Source organism: Dromaius novaehollandiae, chromosome 2 (assembly GCF_036370855.1).
Source record: "Dromaius novaehollandiae isolate bDroNov1 chromosome 2, bDroNov1.hap1, whole genome shotgun sequence".
NCBI lineage: Eukaryota > Metazoa > Chordata > Aves > Casuariiformes > Dromaiidae > Dromaius > Dromaius novaehollandiae.
The window spans coordinates 32,748,171-32,767,164 of NC_088099.1; the positions used below are offsets into that span (position 1 = coordinate 32,748,171).

At 43.9% G+C, this 18,994-nt stretch overlaps 1 protein-coding gene across 18 annotated transcripts in view; it reads left to right on the forward strand.

Annotated features, from left to right (window-relative positions):
• The first annotated feature begins 6,144 nt into the window (after positions 1 to 6,144).
• The window catches only part of THRB (thyroid hormone receptor beta), a 175,902-nt gene continuing 163,052 nt past the window's right edge, over positions 6,145 to 18,994 (forward strand). For 4 of the 18 annotated variants that reach the window (XM_064506179.1, XM_064506186.1, XM_064506176.1 and 1 more), the window contains exon 1: positions 18,818 to 18,959. The gene's annotated coding sequence lies outside the window, so the exon portion shown is untranslated. Of the gene's footprint in view, positions 6,388 to 6,858; positions 6,981 to 9,250; positions 9,377 to 18,461; positions 18,794 to 18,817; positions 18,960 to 18,994 lie in introns of those variants that run through there. The other 14 variants (XM_064506181.1, XM_064506177.1, XM_064506191.1 and 11 more) reach the window with 7 other exon arrangements.

The following is an 18,994-nucleotide window of genomic DNA, read 5'->3' on the forward strand; positions in this document are numbered from 1 at the left end:
CTTCACACAAAGGGATGTCCTCAGAAAGTGATTTTTCCTGTGGAAGAGGAATGAGCAGGCTTTTTCTTTTTGACCCTTGTTAAATAACTTGACACATTTTTCCTTTGTTTGTTTGTTTATTTTGCAGTTCTCATTTCCAACACATTTCCCGTGGAGTGCCCAAGTGCATTTCCAAAGCGAGAACTAAGTATATCTGGGCAGCGCTTCGCTAGATCTTGGCCGTCTGAAGTGAAATAAATGAAACGACTGATCCGTGGCTCTTAAACTGTCTGAGCCCATCCACAGCAATGCCAAGGTTCACACTGTTAAACCTCTTGGAAGCTCCAGAATTTAACCCTATTGTGGGGGTTTGGTGTTTTTTTGGATCCCAGACATCTTTCTCAGTAGAGCTCTGATATTGGCACAGACAAGAAGATATTGCCTGGGAGGTTCTAATTTTTCTTGTTAGGCCAGGGTTGGTCTTCCTTTCCCAGAATATGAATGGTTAGTGTTTTTTCTAGCAACTGACCAAATTACATTTATACTCTTACAGGCTCCTGGATCCTAAGACAATTTCTTGGAGCGGTTTCTCCCCTTTATTAGCTTACTTTGTCATGGGTTTTCTTTGGCCACCCCAGGCACCAGGGCACAACACGTGCCGGCTGCTCTGCAAGGGTGGGGGAGCTGGGAGCTGAGGGCTACAGCAAGGCCAGCCGGGCAGGGGCCTCACCGATGAGGGGTTTGGTGCCCACCCCGAGCAAGGCAAGCAGAGCAAGTCCAGTGGCAGCAGTGAGGGCCAGCCCAGTTTCCAGGCAAGCCCATAGCAAGGCTGGTCTGACGCCAAGCAAGGAAGTTGAAGCAGGCTCCAGATCCACAAGGTACAGGTGCAGCTGCAGGCAGGGACAAGGATGGGGACCGCAGTATAAATGTAGTCTCTGAGTGTGAGGGGAGGCCCCTGATAGGCTTCTTGCAGCTCCTTCTTGCATAGGTCTCTCCCAGCAGTGGGATCCCAGGTTGCGCAGCAGCACCGTGTCAGAGGCAGCCTTGAGCACCAGCAGCCGAACCCCCAGGAGGGCCCAGGGAGTGGCACTTGGCACCAGGGACTTTCTATCCTTGCTTAGCTTTACTCTGATTGTGACTTCAGCTGAGCAAAGGAGGACATAAGACATTTCCCTGTCCACAGCAGAAAAAACAGTGATCTCATCTCAATGTGTTTTTAACACAGATATTTGAGATATTAATAGACTTCTTTTAACTTGGACCTCCCTAAATATCCTCTCAGTGGTATTATTACTGTAATAGAACGTACTCCTACATGATCCTACTTGGTTAGCCTTAAAAATACTTTAAAAACAAAAAGGAAGAACACAGTCTTTCTCTGCGAATACTAAAGTCTATCTTCATCTATGAGGAAAATGTTGATGAATTGCCATGGAAACATTTACTAATTGTCCATGTAACCCATAAAAAAAGTAATGAAAAAAGATAATACTAGTCAAGAACTGACACCCTGTGAGGGGTGGCTTGAACCAGAAATAATTGTTTTGAAAAGAGGCAGTGTGCTATAACAAAACCTTTCCCTCTTTAGAGTATCCCATTGCACACTGAGATTACCTTGCTGTCTTCCCAAATGAGACCACATTCGCACTGGGGAATAGCGTCACAGCGACCCTTGATGCCTGTTTACAGTCCATCCTTCAACACACAGGGGTTAGTGGACTGTGACTTTGATCAAAAGTCAGGACCAGTTCATTCTGTATTATAGGTTTTAAGATTTGATTAGTCAAATTTCTCACATTTTTTTTCCATATTATTTTCACTACCTGTAAAAAACGCCCTCTTCCAGCTACCCAGTCTATCCAGCTACCTACCTCTATACATTGTGCTGCAGCTGCAGCAGTGACTGGTCAATGCATGAGCTATCAAGCTAAAATCCATCTTTCTCCATATAAGCTTTGCTTTATTGTTTCCATGTGTAGAAGAGGCATTACTCTGGTTCAGTTTCAATCATGTGTCATTTTTCTACTTATCTGTTGCTACTGAAACTTCTAAGGATGTGTATCAGCATAACCTAACAATGATCATCAGAGGAAGACTGAATAGCAAAAAACGACTGATACAAGCCTCATACATTTCACAGAAGCATTTGAGAGTCTCTATCCTGTTTTGGTGTATCTTGAAGCAATATGGTATGTCAAGGAAAATAATATCAACGCAGCTTTATATCCAGGTGCAACATGCACAAATAAAGCATGAATGAAATGAGATGAAGACTTAAATAAAATATTCTGCTAGAGCATTAATGCAGAGCAGGTGGCATGCTTTAAGGAGATGCCAAACTTCTTGAATATAAAGGCACATCGGCAAAACCAAATAATATAAACAATTAAACTCTGCCTTTGCTAATAATTTACTATCAGAAAAGTTTAGATAGCAAAAGCATTAGACATTCATTACATGCCTCAAAAGCAGTATGCTGAAATTTTATTTTGCTAGTGACTTAGGTCTTCAGTGTCCACTCAGTCAACATGTAAGAATATTTATAAAGGCAAACTAAAAGACTGTTGACATGATATTAAGCATAGGGTTAACAATCACATACAAAATATCAGTTCTAACAAGAAACCTAAAATTCAAGTGTTGCTTTAAAAGGCAAAGGAGTGTAAGAGATGAGTCAATCTGAACATCTTGGCAGTAATGTGAGAGCCAGTGGAGATATCTAGGAGGAAATAATGTCACAAATTAGCAAGGCAACAACTGTATTTATCACCTTAAATAAGATTCAGTCTTTGACAATCTACAACCTAAAGAACAAACTGAATTTTCAGTTCATGTTATTTTCAACCTAACAGATGGATGTGAAAGCTGGAAATCTACCAAAAGTTGAGACAGCCATCCAAGAAGCCTGATAAAACACTGAGAAAAACTTAAACTTAGAAAAATAGTAGTTTTTAAAATAAATGACAAATTTGCCAAAATTTCACATCATGTTTTGTCAGATATCAACCAAAAAAGAAAATGGCCTTGTCTGGGATACATGTCATCAAAATAAATAATCTACTGTGGTAGCAGAATATGCAAAAGGGGTCACCTAGAAGGACATCCCCCGTTGCAGTCCAGGAGGGTTAACGCTCACGCAGCTTCCTCCCGTGAAGGCCGTGGAGCCCACTGCCCGAGGCACTGAGCGTGCCGAGGCCTCATTCGTGCCTTGCACAAGGCCTGAAGCCTCCATCTCACAGCCGTGACCAAGGACAGCTCCCGTTCAGCCCTTGGACACTTCACCTCTTCTGTGATTTTTATTTTACAATGTGGAGTCTGCTATACTTATGCTTGTAAGTCTGCTTTGAAACTGAGTAACGACTATGACTTGAAAAACCAATTATTGGTATTTTCAATAAACTTTGATGAAATTAAAGTCATGAAAACTGAGGGCACTTGGAAGCTCCATTGAGCTTGTACGACATAGAGCAAAACAGGTACCGTAGTGTGCTATAGGTATGAAAGAGTGAAAATGCTATGTACAAATAATGGTTGCCTGCATCAAGCAACTGCTCCATGTGATTGCATCATGTGCCTGGAAGTTTTAGAACAGATTGGTGAAATGACTCCACTTGAGTTTTTAAGGGCAAAGTCTGAGGAACAGAATATACTTTTTTGGAAAAGAATGCAGAAATGAGATTCTGGTCTATCTTTTTTCTATACTTTCAATAGACCATCACTTGTGACATTACAGAAAATGGTAAGATAGTGAAGCTTCAGACCTTCCACCAAACACTGTTTTTCATTACATTAGGCCTTGTCTACTCTAAAATATTTCCCAGTTCCAGTCATTTGTGTCTCCACATGGAGTGCCTTAGTGCACAAAAGATAAACTGTGCCAATACTAACATCTTGCCTAGGTCAGAGATGCACTTGCTGCTAGTTGGAATTACAGAAAGTCCATGGAAAACAAAACCCCTAAAATGTATCTCAAGATACATTGAAGACAATACATTCTATTCTCTCCTAATGGTCACCATCCTTGCTTGTGCTCCTGGCTACATCACCCCTACTTGAGCTTCCTTTGCCCTGCTACATTAAGATAAATTTTATGTCCTTACTCCTCCTTGCTCCTTCATCATTGATTTTTTAACTTTTACCTCATCACTACCCTCATTGCTTGTCATATAACAGTGCAGCCTCATCAGCTCTTTTGCTGACCTGTTCTAGTCTTAGTCTACCTTCTTCTCTGTAGAGCAACTGGCCATGATGGTTGTAAGAAATGATGGCTTAAGGGACAAAGGTGGTTCACCGATACCTTATATACTTTCACTAGCTGAAAAACTGTAAATTGATATAGAAATGAATGTATCTAATTGTATTCTTTACTGCTGGCTGTTTTAAAGCATGTACTTTTTTCCTAGGGCAAGAGCAGTTTACTGTGACTTCCTAATTTGATAGATCCACAAGGCCTGTTTCGGAGAGAGACTCTGCAATGTACTGCCAGGAGTCAGGGACAAAGTATTTGATGATCTTAATAGAGAAAATGTATATAATGAATGTAATGTATGTATGTAATGTATGTAAATGTATGTAATCCTGCCCTATTTCCTCTTCAGGCCAGTTCATGTCCATTGAGTTTTGTTGTCCTTTGTTAAGTTACGTAATTTAATTAATTTTAGTTTAAAATACACATAATGTTTTAGCTGGATTATGCAGATATTTTATACCTTTTGTGTAATGGTAACAAAGACTTGAAGTTATTGAACTGTGTACGTGAGAAGTTTTCAAGTTATTTTTAAATTCAAAGGGAAAAAATCCTCAAATCCTCAAAACATTGATTTGAGAACTGAATACCAAAAAAAAAAATTGCACTGGTTTTACCAAAGGATACAATGTATCCCTAAAAAGATCAGTCAAATGTAAGACCTAATTATTTTCCTGAAATTAAGCAGAAGTATTCATGATTTTGTATTACTTTTGCAAGATTCTAAATCAAATTATTTAAGATAATCTTTCAAGGAAGGCAGTTTACAAGTATAATGGAAGCCATGGGTGCTTTAATTATTAGGTTTTATTTCAGTGCACTGTACTTAAATGATTATTCTGATAGTTGAAGCAGTCTCATCTGGTTTTCTAGTTTCAGGACTGGAATTAAGTGGCATCTTTTACTTGTAAACTGAGCCCAGGATGCAGAAAGCACCGAGACTCAACAAACACGTGCAGACACGTGACACCATATTTTCAGAGCAGAATCATATTATAAAATAACTGTGTTCAATAAGTTTAAATGCTAACTGGAACAGTATTTTAATCCTTTCACTGCCTTTGAGCCGCACTTGTGTCTCAGCCGTGATATTACTTGACTGTCTAGGCAAATTAATTGCATCCCCTAAGAGGAGTCACGTAGGTGCTTATCTTATTTATACATTTCTAATGCAGTCACCACTGTGATAGCTAAACTATGCTTTGTCCTTTTCATCTTTTCCTTTCCTTTTATTCCTTACTACATGCAAAAATATTGGCAAAGCAGTTGAAAATGGCAGGAAGTAGCTCTCATTTCCAAAGCCAATTAAAACCTGTAAGGCAAATGTGCCTACATCACGGCTGCTCCATAGGTCAGCCTCTGCATCTGGCCGCGGGCGAACGTCGTGAGAAAAAACCAAAAAGCAGAAAAACCGAAGAAGCCCAGCATCTCCTCGCAGTCCGGAAGATGCATGGTGTTGCGTGTCTGTCAGCTGCTTTCAAAAATACCTCCAGTTAGACCGAACTCAAGTGCAGCCAGGTGTTTTTAGGCAATCTTCGCGCTCTGTTCAGGTGGTTTTGCAGAACGAAGCCGGGAGCTGAGCAGGCATACTCTCGAGTGCTATCTCATAACGCAGAACTTCCCCCATAATCGGAGCGTCCGCTAAAAACAACTAATTTGGCATCGCTCTCGATGCCGAAAAAGGTTCCGACGGCGAGTTACCGCGGCGCTGCGGGGCACCCGCGCGGTGACACCCCTCCCTCGCGGGAGGATGGCGGCGCCGAGCCGAGGAGCCGGCTGCGCTCCCGCACCGCGCTCCCCAGTGCGGAGCAGCGCCGCGCAGCGCCGCGGAGCCGGGCGGCGCCGGCGGCCCCCGCCGCCGCGCCGCGCCGCGCCGCGCCAGGCCGCGCTGCCATGACAGCGCGCTGCCGCCCGCCCGGCCCGCCCCGCCCGCCGGACCGGGGACCGGCGCCGCCGCCGCCGCTTCTGGGGGCGGCCGCCGGGCCGGCAGCGGGTCCGGCGCCGCCGCTTGGCCCCGCTCCCCCCTCCCCCGCGCGAGGCGGCCCCGGCCCCGCCGTCCCGCCGCCTCCCCCGCGGGGTCAGCCGGGGACAGCGCCCGCCTCCCGCCGCAGGAAGCGCCGCAGCCGCCGCGGCGCCTCCCGCGCGGCGCTCGCCTGTGGCAGGTGAGACCTCCCGGCCCCCCGGCGTCGGCGTCGGCGGCAGCGGGGCCGGCGGCGGGCGAGGGAGGGGGCGCCCCGGCGGGGATAGCCGCGCCGCTCCGCGCCGCGCCGGGCGGGGGGTCGGTGGCCCGCGGGCGGCGGCACCGGGCGGCCGCCCCCGGTGCCCGGAGCCCAGGGCCCGGCCGGAGCCCGGCGCGGAGCTCCCGCAGGGCCGGGGGAGCCAGGCCTGCGCCGCCGCGGGACTCGGCAGTGCCTGCCCGCCCCCTCCAGCCGCGCCCGGCCCCGCCGCTTTGCGCGGGCGGCTGGTCGCTCCGGCCCCTGCGCTCCGCGGCTGCGTCTCCTCCGCGTGCGCGCTGCGGGGCAGGGGCGGCGGGAGCGGGGGCCGGAAGGTCGGCGCCCCGACAGCGCGAATTAAGGCAGAAGTTGTGAGGATCTCTGTGAACGTCTCCGTTAGCTTCTCATTGCTCTCTGTAGCTCTGTTTGTCACTTGTGCTGCTGGCTGCGGAGTGGTGGTTAGAAGAGCGGCGCTTTTCAGGGTCCAGCGTGGCCACGTGGACTGAGGTCAATATTGTCGTCACCGGCAGCTTTGCGAAATGGTGAGATGGTGGATGGGGCTCGTTCATGTACTGTAGCAAGGAGGTGCTAGAAGGTGGAAAGCGGGAAGAGACTTGGTGAAAAGAAAGCACTGCAGAACATATAGGAGGATGTTGATGTGTAGGAGTTTTTAAATTAGATCTCTCTCTTAGGTGTTAAAGTTTTTTTTTTTTTCTGGGAAGAAAGCGTACCTGACAGAAAATACTGCAGGGCACTAAGAGAATACACGAGTCGGAAAGGATAGCAGGAAGCTACTTCTAGACTCCGCTTTTGATGAGCTTCACTAGAAAGGTACTGTGTATCATTTAAAAAGTTGGTAGAGTCTGCAGCAGGAGGATTTCCGAAAGAAGTAAGACTTATTTTTAGTTAAGAATCCAAAGCAGAACAGGATGTTGGGCTGCAAAAGTTTAAGGACTTACGAACATAAAATGAACATATACATAATGAACATAAAATAAAAATATACAGCTTCTAATCTAGATTTATATTGAGTAGTTGACATAAAACTTGAACAGGATAAAGGAGAAGATATTGTTTGATAGTGGGAAAAAGCTTGGGAAATAGTATCAGGATTTATTAGAGAAATGGAGAAAGATTGTCTCAAATTTAAAAAGGAAACCTCTTTAAAATGAGGCCCAGTGAAAAGAAATAATGGGAACATGCTAATATGGAAATGCTTTGTTTTTATGGAAAAAGCTGAAATCAAAAACTTTTGAGAAAGACACTTGGGAAAACATTGAAATCCAAAGAAATGTCGAAACAGAGCATGAGTAGATAGCTGGCTTGCTACAGATCTTCCTGGAGACGTTTCTCTAGGTTGGACGATTGCAAAATTCCTGTCCTGGGGGCTGTGGATTAGCTTTGCTATGTGGATGGCACTAAGAGTAGAAACCCACATCTTGAGATCTTACTGTTTTATTTTGGGGGCAAATGAAGTTGTACAGGAGAAACCTGAGAAATTATTGTATGTGCTTTGGGCTGCTTTTCTAGCAAGCTGAAAAAAACTAAGGAGGAAAAACATCTAATGCAGAACAGTGTATCTGCTCCAGTTGGAGGATGTTGGAAAGAAGGCCAAAATGTTAAAGAGGAAAAATTGAAATTCCATTATGAGGTACTGCAAACCAAGGAAATACAGGTTTTATAGACATCTGAAAGGAAGAGAAAAAGATTCTGGGGCAAGTAGCCGGAAAGTATTGCCAACCAGAAGGAGCAACTGTGACAGAGGTTGGCTCATGTACAGCAACATATACGTGACTATGGGGTATAGTGTGTTACTACTCAAAGTTGGGGAACTGTATAGCTATCCCTTATCAAGTTGGGTTTTCTAGGCCACAGCAAAACAGAGCATTTATTTAAAGGAGGGTCACGGGGCTTATAAACCTCTAGCTTATTCATCCACCCAAAGGGAAGGCAGCACTTTTAATGTGGTGTTTGCCACTGTGTCAGGGGGAAAAAAAAGAAAATGCAAGGAAAGCTTTTACAGAAACTTGAAAGTGGTGCCATTATAAAAGAGTATAGATGGCTGGAGAAGAAAAGGCATGACATAAATAAAAAGAGAGAATAACAAACTATATGGAGTAAACTTCCTGAACTTTCAGGTCAACAAAGCAATTCAGCAATATTTCCAATCAGTCATGACAGTCATGCACAACAAAAGATATCTTTTACATTTAGTTCTGACATTGGCTTCCTGTATACATACCAGTTTGTTTTTTTATTGTTTTATGAAGTTCATAATATTTCTATTACAATTCTTCAAATGGCTTTTGAAAAAAAGTCTGCCATGCAAGGGCAGTGAAGCTCATTCTAAGTGAAAGCCTTCATACATATTATTCATAATCTGTTATTCTTTTGTACCTAGCAGTTTAGCAAAATGTGAGGGAGAAAACATGTAAAGTCTGAACATGAAGAACCTACAAAACTCAGGTTGATAGAGGACTATAGATATACAAGATCGACCAAACATTTAGTGATGTTTATATTAATGGATTAGTAAAGAACTAGTGGGAGGAATACAAAGATCCACAAACAGCTGTCAACATATTAGCTAAAATATTGCAATTGTCTGCCAAATAGTGGCTATGATTTCAATGTCATATTGAGGGCTGTAAAGTCTGAGTGTATTATAGAAACAGGATTATGAATTCAGTTACCTTCATTTTGTGAATTAAAGTTTTAGGTGTAGTTAGTAAATGTTAAAACATTTGGTCTCTTTTTGGAAAATGACAGAATATGTAAGTCACATGGTTACATCACAGATGTTTTCCTTTAGGTTTCTAGAGATGAGCACAAGAGAGACTCTTGACTTTCTTCTGTATGGCTAGGTCCTGGTGATGATCTTTGATCAAGCTCATGGTAAAGTAATACTTCAGGAAGTTAACCTATCCTCCTGATAAAGGTAAGGAGATTTTTTTAAGAAGTTTGACTTCTGAATGACAGGTGACTGTTCCAAGGATGACTTCAGAGAGTGGAATACGTTGTGTTGACATGATGTGATCAGATCTTATTTGTAAGGAAACAGGCGAGCCAAAGACTGAATGGCATAGGAAGTAGAGTAATTAAAATAGATAGGAAGAAACTTAGAAGAAGAGAGGATCAACACTGTAATTAAAAGGGGATTGTAGTGGAAAATGTTAGAAGCAACATTTATGACTTTGGTGAAAGAGTGGTATATAACACCACCTTCTTAATCATGTTAGTATAATGGCAGATTAGCATAATAAAAGGGAGCTGTAAATAAGTACTACTGAACATAGTGTCATCTTGTGTCTAGTAGAGTGGGGAGCATTGTGATCTGAAATTGCGGAGCTAGGTGCTTATCTGGAACGGAAAACTCAAAATTTTTCTCATCTCATGGGTGCACATGTTCTTTAGTCTGGCTGGGGTATGTGGATTTTGCTTCCTTTACAGTGTTAATTGTTTTGAATTTTTAATTATTCGTCTTCACATTAAGAATGAATGAATTATTTACCGTTATGAGATATGATGGGAGATGTACTCAGAATCTGAGATCTGTCCCATCCTCTGGGATTTAGTTGGATGATCTCATTAGATTCAGAGTCACTGCAGCGAGTCTAGAAATGTGCAGATGCTAAACATAATGCAGAATTTTAATTATTGTTTACTGTTAATTAAAATGCTATTTTTGTTTGTTTTGCCTCCCTCTGGCATCTTCAAGTCCTAATTAATTCTTAGCTGTGAGTGGTGGGATTAGGATTGGCAGCAACACACACCTCAGACAGCCCACAAGCACCTATGGCTCTACAGGCTGTAGTATTGCAGCAGCGAAGATCAAACCCTTGAGTAGTTGGATAAAGATGGCTATTGTTGTTGTTGCCAAGATTATTTTTATCATGCTGTCAACATATTTGTTAATGTACAAACATGCAGGTGAGGTACAGAACTCATGAAACTCATAAAAAGTTGTAGACTTTGTATACCTGTGAAATTAGAGCACTAAAGATGAGAAGTATAGAAAAATGTTGAAGGGGAATCGGTGTTCACTTGACACATTAAGAAACTGGCTGGCACTGTTTCTTTTGGTGAACTACTCTGTGACACTATGACACTGATAGGGAAAATCTGTGAGCAAATATGTTTAATTGATGTGGTTCAAGGAGTGGCTAACTATTTGGCATGTTTGTGTAGAGGTGGTATTTCAGGTGCATAACTAGATCGTGGTTGAGGGTTTTTTTTTTCCTTTCCTATAATGTTGCAGTTGTTTCAGAGTACAATGAATTTTTTTGGCTTAGAAGTGCTACTGTAATTGGTTTCTAGAGCTTTCCTGATTTGACCTAATTGGACATTTTGAAAGGTTGCCAAAGTATGAAGTAGGGTTTTGCCAGTTTTCCGTCAATGATTAATAAAGCTCATTTGGAGGATCAAGTAGAGTTCTGAAGATAACATTTTGAACTGGAAATGTTATAAAACCAATGAGTGCTATTTTATTAGTGGGTGTTTTCAATGCTGAATGATGAAATGTGGCACTGTAATTAACAATAAATGTACATATTTTTCAAGAGAGGCTTCTCCCTTCAGATGACTATTACATTGTAGTGGTAATTCTGTAGTCAGGGTTGAGAAGCACTTTCTGTTTTGCAATGACATTTTTGGCAAAATTCAATTTGTTGGTTTTAAAAAGTCATTAGACCATTAAAAAGTGGTTTTAGCAGGTAAGAATTGTTCAAAGGTTTATTTCCTTTTCACAGTGTTAAGTGGCAGCTCTCTAAAAAGTTAGTCTTTAGAACAAACAAGTAACTGCTCTTGATGTATCTGAAGACCTAGGGAAATGAAAAAAAATGAAGCGGTATGTTTGGAGGGAGGAAAATCAGGTAGTGTGTCCCATTATCAGTTCCTAGTCATCCTCGACTCCTGCCTGAGTTCTTATTTTTATTAAAGACAATTGAAAAACTGAGTGTGAGTTGTTCAGCCTGTTTCTGTACATTTCTAATTTGTTTATTGCCCTGGTACTGAGTGTAGATTTGATGGATAGCTTTTTCTGAAGGAAGAGAGCTGACTATGGTGAATAAGTTAACAAGCAGGAGTTTCCTGCATGTTGGAATTAGCTACTTATCTGTCTCATCCATTGCTTGTTTGTTCATGTTTTGTTCATTCAAATGTATCCTAAAGAAATGAGATATCCAGCTATTATGGTAGCTCCAGTTTCTAATTTGTTCTGGGAGTACATAGCCGTGGGTCTGAGTGCACCAGGTAGGATCTGTAGGTGTTTACATAATACTTGTCAGTGCATTTAGGCCACAATTAGCTTTTTGATTTTTAAGTTATTGGACTTTGGCTGACCAGGTAAATACTAAAAAATATAGCCACAAATTACATTTATACTCTTTTCTGCACAGTGAATTCTAAGTGGAAGTGATTACATCTGTCTTTTTTTCATGCCTTCCTGATGCCACTTTTCAGATAGTATTTTTTACCAATGTATGAGCACACTAAGTGCTGTGCTATGACTTGTTATACTTACTCTTTAGAACAAGAGCTTTTATTAAAGTATTTTCCTCTGCAATGATTTACATACATTTGGTAAGAATGACATACTGCTTCAGCAAGTAAGGTCACTTGAAAAGCCAGAGTTCTGATTAAAGCAGGATTCCTCCTTGGTAGGTTCTACAGAGCTTTGTAAAGCTGAGCTCCAGAACATCTTCTAGGATTCTTGGTGGATTGGGTGTTCCAGGGGAAGGAACTGCTTCCTCTTCAAGACACTGTTAGCAAAAGTATCACAACATGAAGCCCATAATCACAGTCAGAGACTCTTTCCTCTTGTAAGTCAGGCGAATCTTATTTAAATTGGCATTTACTGAAATACGACTGTTGGAACTCTACCAATGCTACATACTACACTGAGCAGGTATATATGTGCTACACTTGCAGCAAAAAATGACAACAGGCACTCTAAAATAATAGATTTGTAGTATTATACTATTATAGCATTTCTGCTAGTACCATGGTAATATTTCTCTTCCATATCTTTGAAGAGAACTTAGGAACTAAAATGCTTCAGTGAAACTCTGTATGTGTCCAGAAATCCAACTGTTACTGGATTCAAGATGATAAAGGTAAAGTGACATCATTCTTTCCTCGTTTTAGGCCTGCTAAAATAAAGCTTAGCAAAATATTGGTAAAGCAAAAGACGGAGAATGAAATAAAAAGATGATAGTTTATTATTTTACATGTTTTTACTTGCTAAAATGAGGAAATGTCATAATCTTCTCCAGAGAAGAAAAACTAGGCTTCTAAGTTCTGTTCTGAGTTTAGTAGAAAAGTGGAATCCAGATTCATAGCTTTTATTATCTTTACTTAGAGGTGGAAGCTGTCTTCCAGAATCTCCATATTTCTTGCCATGTTTTCCATACTAATGCTCAATTATGAAGAACAAGTTGATTTTGAATATGACAAGCTGCACATTCCCTCCGTTAATACACCACCCACCTGGTAGTTGAGCTCCATATGGTCTTAGATTAGGAATGAGGGAACTTGCAAAGCTCTTGCTGTTGTCAGGTCTCCAAAATCTAATCTTTCCCCAGTGGGTTTTAGCTTTCCCTCAAAGTAACCCAGTTACAATTTTTACAACTACAGGAGCCTTTCCAAGCCCTAATCTTTTAACTGAAACCACAGTGGTTTGGGACAAGGGATCTGGTTTCAGTAGGACTTCTAGCTAGTCCGTAAAAGAACAGCATTCATCTTACCACTCTACCTTCTTATAGAGCTGCAGTCACTCTTGCTTTGATTCTTCTCAAAAGAGATGTCCGTTATCGACCATTAAAAGGGGACTGTGTCCAAAGCCTGTGGTGCTGTCACACCTATTTCAAACCTAGAAATCTTTCTGCAGGTCAGTTTAATCCTATTTCTTCATGCCTGGCAGGCTGTCCTCACTGATGTCCCACATCTAACCCTTTGTCTATTCCATTCAGTATGAAGGGAACGCTATAGATCTGAGTTAATGAGTCTGCCATTTGTCATCTACATTCATCACTAATAATTTATTAACTTACATGGAGTTGCTTCTGCTGTGTATTTCTGTGAAATCCAGAATCTGTGAAATCATTTTTATGAGATTTCGAAGGCCTAGATCATAAAAATTTTCATCACAGGTGGCATCATAGTATACCAACAATGATCTTGTCTTTTTAGAACATAAGATATATGAACCACCATTTTCGTTTACAGCAGTAGCACATATAGCCCAATTGCCTTTCACTGACTGACCAGTAGAGGATGTGTACAGAAAAACTGGAAGAAATATGACAAGTGTAGAATTTCCTAACTTCTGGCAGTCAGAGGTTATAGGAATTTCCTGAGCCAGAGATTTCACTAGATTGCATCATGATGTTTACTAGCCATTGATAGACCTATTGACCATAAATTGTCTGATCTGTTTTGAACTTTCTCGAACCTCCACATCATCCTTTGGTAGCAGTCCAAATAGCCTCTTTTATTAAACTGGTTTTGCAATAAAGAAGAGAATATGCACAAATTCCTATTTAGTCTGGAAGCCTGCTTCAGTTTTCTGCTGTAGGAGGACTATGACTGTTTTCTCAAATACTTTGTAGCTGCAATTTAGAAACACAAACTTTAAAAATGATTTTTGGTGATAACTTAATCTTGCTGCTTTTTTTCCTCATTCAGATTTTTCTTGTTCTTGTTCATCTGGTTTTGTGGACCAAGCACTGATATTCTGCTTGCCCTGTGCATCCTTGCATAACTTGAAAAAATTCCCCTGCTGTGTTTTTGCATGCAAGATCAAAAATGGATATTTTCTGAAATATGTGGTGATATGAACTGTATATTGGAGGTTAGATTGTGCCTCTAGATTTGTTTCTTTCACTTTTCCTTTCCTTCTTGTTATTTAGGGTTTTTTTTTTAATATTTGTCTCAATTTTCATTCATTTCTCTTCTGTTCTCACACACATGCTGTGGTTCCTCTTGAATTCTGATGATGGAATGGAATTGGATCTCTGTGCAAAACCAAAATATTATTACATTAAGTTATTTTTAGGTTCCCCAGAACTCTTGAAATAAACATGTATTACACTGTATGGTAAGATGGAAGTTGAAGATGAAAAGAATGACAGTAAAACAATATAACATATTAGCAGTTCAGTATCAAACTTTTGCAGTAAAAGGGTGTTTTGCCTGGGCAAAGACTACAGGATGTTGGCCAAACACCTTCAGTTAACACCAAAATGTTTCAAAGTCTTTCATGGCATTTAGAGCAGATTGGCCTCAGCTATCATTAACAGCAAATTTAAATTAATCTAAAGTTACTGTATCCATTTACTGTCTGGTAGCTTATATGTGTGTATAAGCACTGCTTATCCATATTTTAAACATGGTTCCATATGGGATGCTTTGCAGCTGTGCTGACTCACTACTGGTAGTCCAAAATATTCAAAAAGGACACGTGTGCTTTCCACGTTCCTTATAAGGTTTTTAAAATTAACTGTTTTGGATTCTTGTTGTCTGCCAAAAGGTGAGGTTCTCATTTAATCAGAAGACTCCAGAGTGTCCTTAAATTACTGACACTTTGTGCTTCTTTATCATACCTGTTTTCATCTTCAATCTCCATTTTCCCATGCACTGCAGCATATATTATTTCAGAGGTCTGAGGAGATAAGAAGCCTGAGGAGTTAAAAGGAATAAGAAAAACTGCATGTCTCATAAGACCCTACTTCAAAAAGTGATTAGGGGCTCCTTTGTCCACCAGAAAATGTATGCTAGGAGATCATGTCATTCAGCTGCTTCCTTAGATAATGTTTTATTGGTTTGTGCTATCTGCCTGCTTAGGTATAAAAAAATGAGCAAAACCCCCAAAAACAGATGAGGTGTGTAATACCTCTAAGAAAGACACAAATCCATTTGTGTGTGATTTGCCAAGCAATTCAAAGATCCACGGGGGGGGGGGGGGGGGGGGGAAGCAATCAAAATAGGCAATAAGAAGGAAATCTGCAAGTTGATGGTAAATGCAAGGCATGACTTAAAATCAAAGCGCAGCTGAGCTAGACTTCTTCCCCATCTGCCCACCCCCAAAGGTATGGAAGCCAGGCAAAAAATATTTATGAGGAAACGTAAATTTAGAGCAAGAAGAAGTAAAAAGACAAAATCCACCAAGGTTCCAAGTTATCTCTTTCTGTTGACATGAGAAAGAAAAAGCACTGTTTCATTGACAAGAACCTCATGCCCTGAAAGATTTACAAATTCCCTTCCAGCTCCTCTCAAAGCTGGATTACGTCATACACACTCCTGGTCCAGCTCTCCGTGTCACTTGATGAGGTCAGCGTCTCCACTTGCTTTTTTTATTGAAAGAAGCTTCTGACTCTCATGTTTGTGGAAAAAACCCCCATGACCCATGAGTAAGTGATGCAGTGTGAGCTTATGCCTGCAGACAACCTGAAATTCTCTTCTAAGGGAGGAGGAAAATTTGCCCGTTGATTTCCTGGCTGCGCAAGCTGTACACTCCCTCCCTACCTCTCTAGAGCTCACTGCAGGTCAGGCAGTGCAGACACTGCAGGGATATAGAGGCTTTTCTACATACCTTGCAATTGGATTGAACTCCTCTCTCACAGTGTCTGTGTAAGAAAAGTGTTCATGTGAATGCACAGTAGGCATAGGGCACCCACCCAGAGGGATACCCTATTAGTAACAGAGCAAGCAGAGTTTCCTTCAAGCTCCTGCAGAGAACAAGAGGATCTCTCTTGCTGCTGTAGGGGAAGGAAGGAGCTCCATGCTGCAGCTGCTGCCCTGGGCGGGTCTACTTTTATGGCTATCCCAAGCAGAGAGTGGCATTTAAGGCACTGGGTAGGGCCATTGATAGTGACAATGTCACAGAAGTCTTAGGGTCCTGGCTTCCCTAAATCTGGGGCCATCTCCTTCACTGATCTTCAGACTACACACTGGACCTGGACAGCTAGATTGCGCTAAGTTCAGCCTCTTGATTTGTTACCAAAATGTTGTTGAGTTCCCTTCTGTTCCTTTCCCCACTTCTCTTCTACTGCACACAAGGGACTTCCAGTCCATATGCAGTATCATGTCAAGCAGGTGGAAGGGAGACTGTGGCTGCGTGAGAAACCAGGAGTATCTGTCCTGCTGTGTGCTATGATAAAATACAAACTACATGGCTAGTAGTGATACTATGCTTTATCTCTTCCTAATGTTTTGTCTTTTGCTGGGAATCAGCATTAAAATGTATTAAAGTTGTACCTCTTGAGTATCAACAAATATTTAATGCTGCTGTCAGTGTTATGGATCAGTTTCATATGATGATGATGATGATGACACATTTTAAGACTCATATTCTGTCACATGACGTTGTGTCCCTACATTTTAGTCATTTCAGAGCAGTGTATCACCACTCTACTAGCTCATTTTGTGCTCTGTGTTCAGCAGCACATATTTATGACACAGTGAGTGAAGAATGAAGTTTTAACTCGTGTCCTTAACTAACCCTTAAGTGAGAGGATTAACTGCCTGCCACATTCTTTTACTAAGTATTAATCACTTAACATTAGTCTCATTTTTAAAAAAAGGCTTTTGTTTTCTCAATATGTCAGTACACAATTTTGTTTGAAATCATGGGTTTTGGGGGGCTGGTAAGATATTGGTCACACCATTACTGTTGTTGGACTGACAAGGGACCTGTTGTATTACTTTTTCTGTGAAGGAAAAACTACATGTTGATGGCCTACAGTTCAGTTACCAAGGTTCACTCTTTCTTCACAAACCTGTCTTCCTGGCTGCGGTAGAGTTAAAAAAATAATTATAAGTTTTTCAAAGGATCACCCACATACACATGGTATGAGAGTTCTTTTCTTTGTTGGTTTCATTTTATTTGTACATGACTCACTCTTGGCAAAATGAGTGAGCCTCATGAGCCTGTAAAAATTCTGTTTGGATTAAATGATTTGCATTAAATGATTTATAACTGCAAGAGGGGTTTAATATTCCCTGTAATTCCTTAAGGAAAAACAAACCTATCTTATTCTTTCAAGTAGCTATTGGTTTCATGCTTGCTACTTCAGACGCCATCTTACTCGCTCAGGTTGATAGCTGCTAATGAGACAGGAGGTATTTCTTCTTCCTTTCTTTTCCTGTCTCATGAATTAGAGATCAGTCGTGGGGCTACACTGCCATCCTTTTCCCAGCACATCCTTCCACGTGTGACCGAAAGCGGGCGAGCACATGGCCTCCCGAAACAGCCTTGCTCGTCACGACCACCAACGAGCACGCTGCTAGCTCGGTGCCCTGGTTTCTGCTGGGGAGAGGCTGGGCAGCCATGCTCTGCAAGACCCAACGTCCCACTGCTGCGTAGGCCAGAGGCCCGTCACCCCTCATTTTCCTGTTGTGCGCCGGTCACGGCCCAGGTGGCCGTGGAGGCCTGGGCTGAGCAGGCCCCGCTCAGTCCCACGTGGGCCAGCGGCCACGCCGCAGGGCGCCTCTAGGCCCCAGAGCCGCGAGGAGGGAGAGCGTCCCTGCGGGAGCGAGGCCCGTAGCCTGCGCGGCAGCCCATGATCCTCCGACGGTGAGGCCGCCGCGCAGACTGTGGATGCCCTGGGGAAGGTGCATGAGTAAATAACCCGGGAGAGTCCAGCAGGATGTGTGAGGCACAGTCAAAAAGCCCTTTGACTGTGTGTTTGCGCAGAGCAGCGGCTGGCCCGGGCGCCTGCTTCCCGAGGCCCGGGCACAGCCTCTACGCACCAGGGCGACTGCGAGGGGCTGCCAGCCTTCAGCCTCTGCTTATGGGGGACCTCCTCCTCCTTGACGGTGCCCGCAGCGAGGACGGCGGCGGCCGCGCCGGCTGCAGCTACCGACGCGCGGTTCTGACTCCGGCGGCAGTGAAGCCTTGCGGGTCTCCCCGCAGCGCGGGCAGAGGCGGCCCGTAGCCGACCCTCCTGGCCCGCGGGGAAGCCCTGGCCGCGGCGGGGTGTCGCGGCCCGGCGCCGCCGCCTCCCGGGAGGATGCCGCCCCCGGGCGCGGAGCCGCGAGTGCCGCCCAGGCCCTCCGCGGAGCCGCGGGTGACTCGGCGGCGCCGCCGGGCCCGCCCTGCCCCGAGCGCCGCCCGCGGGGCCGCCCGGCGGCGGGGGGATCCCGGCCGCCTGCGGGCGCCAGCGCCGGCCCTCGGGCGCGCGGAGCTACAAGTGGCTGCGGCGGGGCCGGGGGCGGTTTCGGCTCCGCCGCGGTTCCCCCCCGCCGCCGCCCACCTCCCGGCGACCCTCTCCCCGCCGCGGAGGCAGCGCGGGCGCGTTGCGTAACGGCTACCCGGGCGCGCGAGGAGCCGAGGCGAGGCGGGTCGCCGCGGCCGGAGGTGAGCAGCGGGCGGGGAGGCGGGGGACTGCGCGCGGCCCCGCGGGAGGCGGCGGAGGGCAGAGCGCGGCGGCGCGGGCGGGGGGAATCCAGGTCACGTCCGCAGCCAGACGGCGGCGGGGAGGCGGGAGCGGCACGGCGAGAGTGACGGCGCTGCTCCCCGCGCGGTAAGCGACCCGCCGGCCGCCGCGCTGCGGGGCCG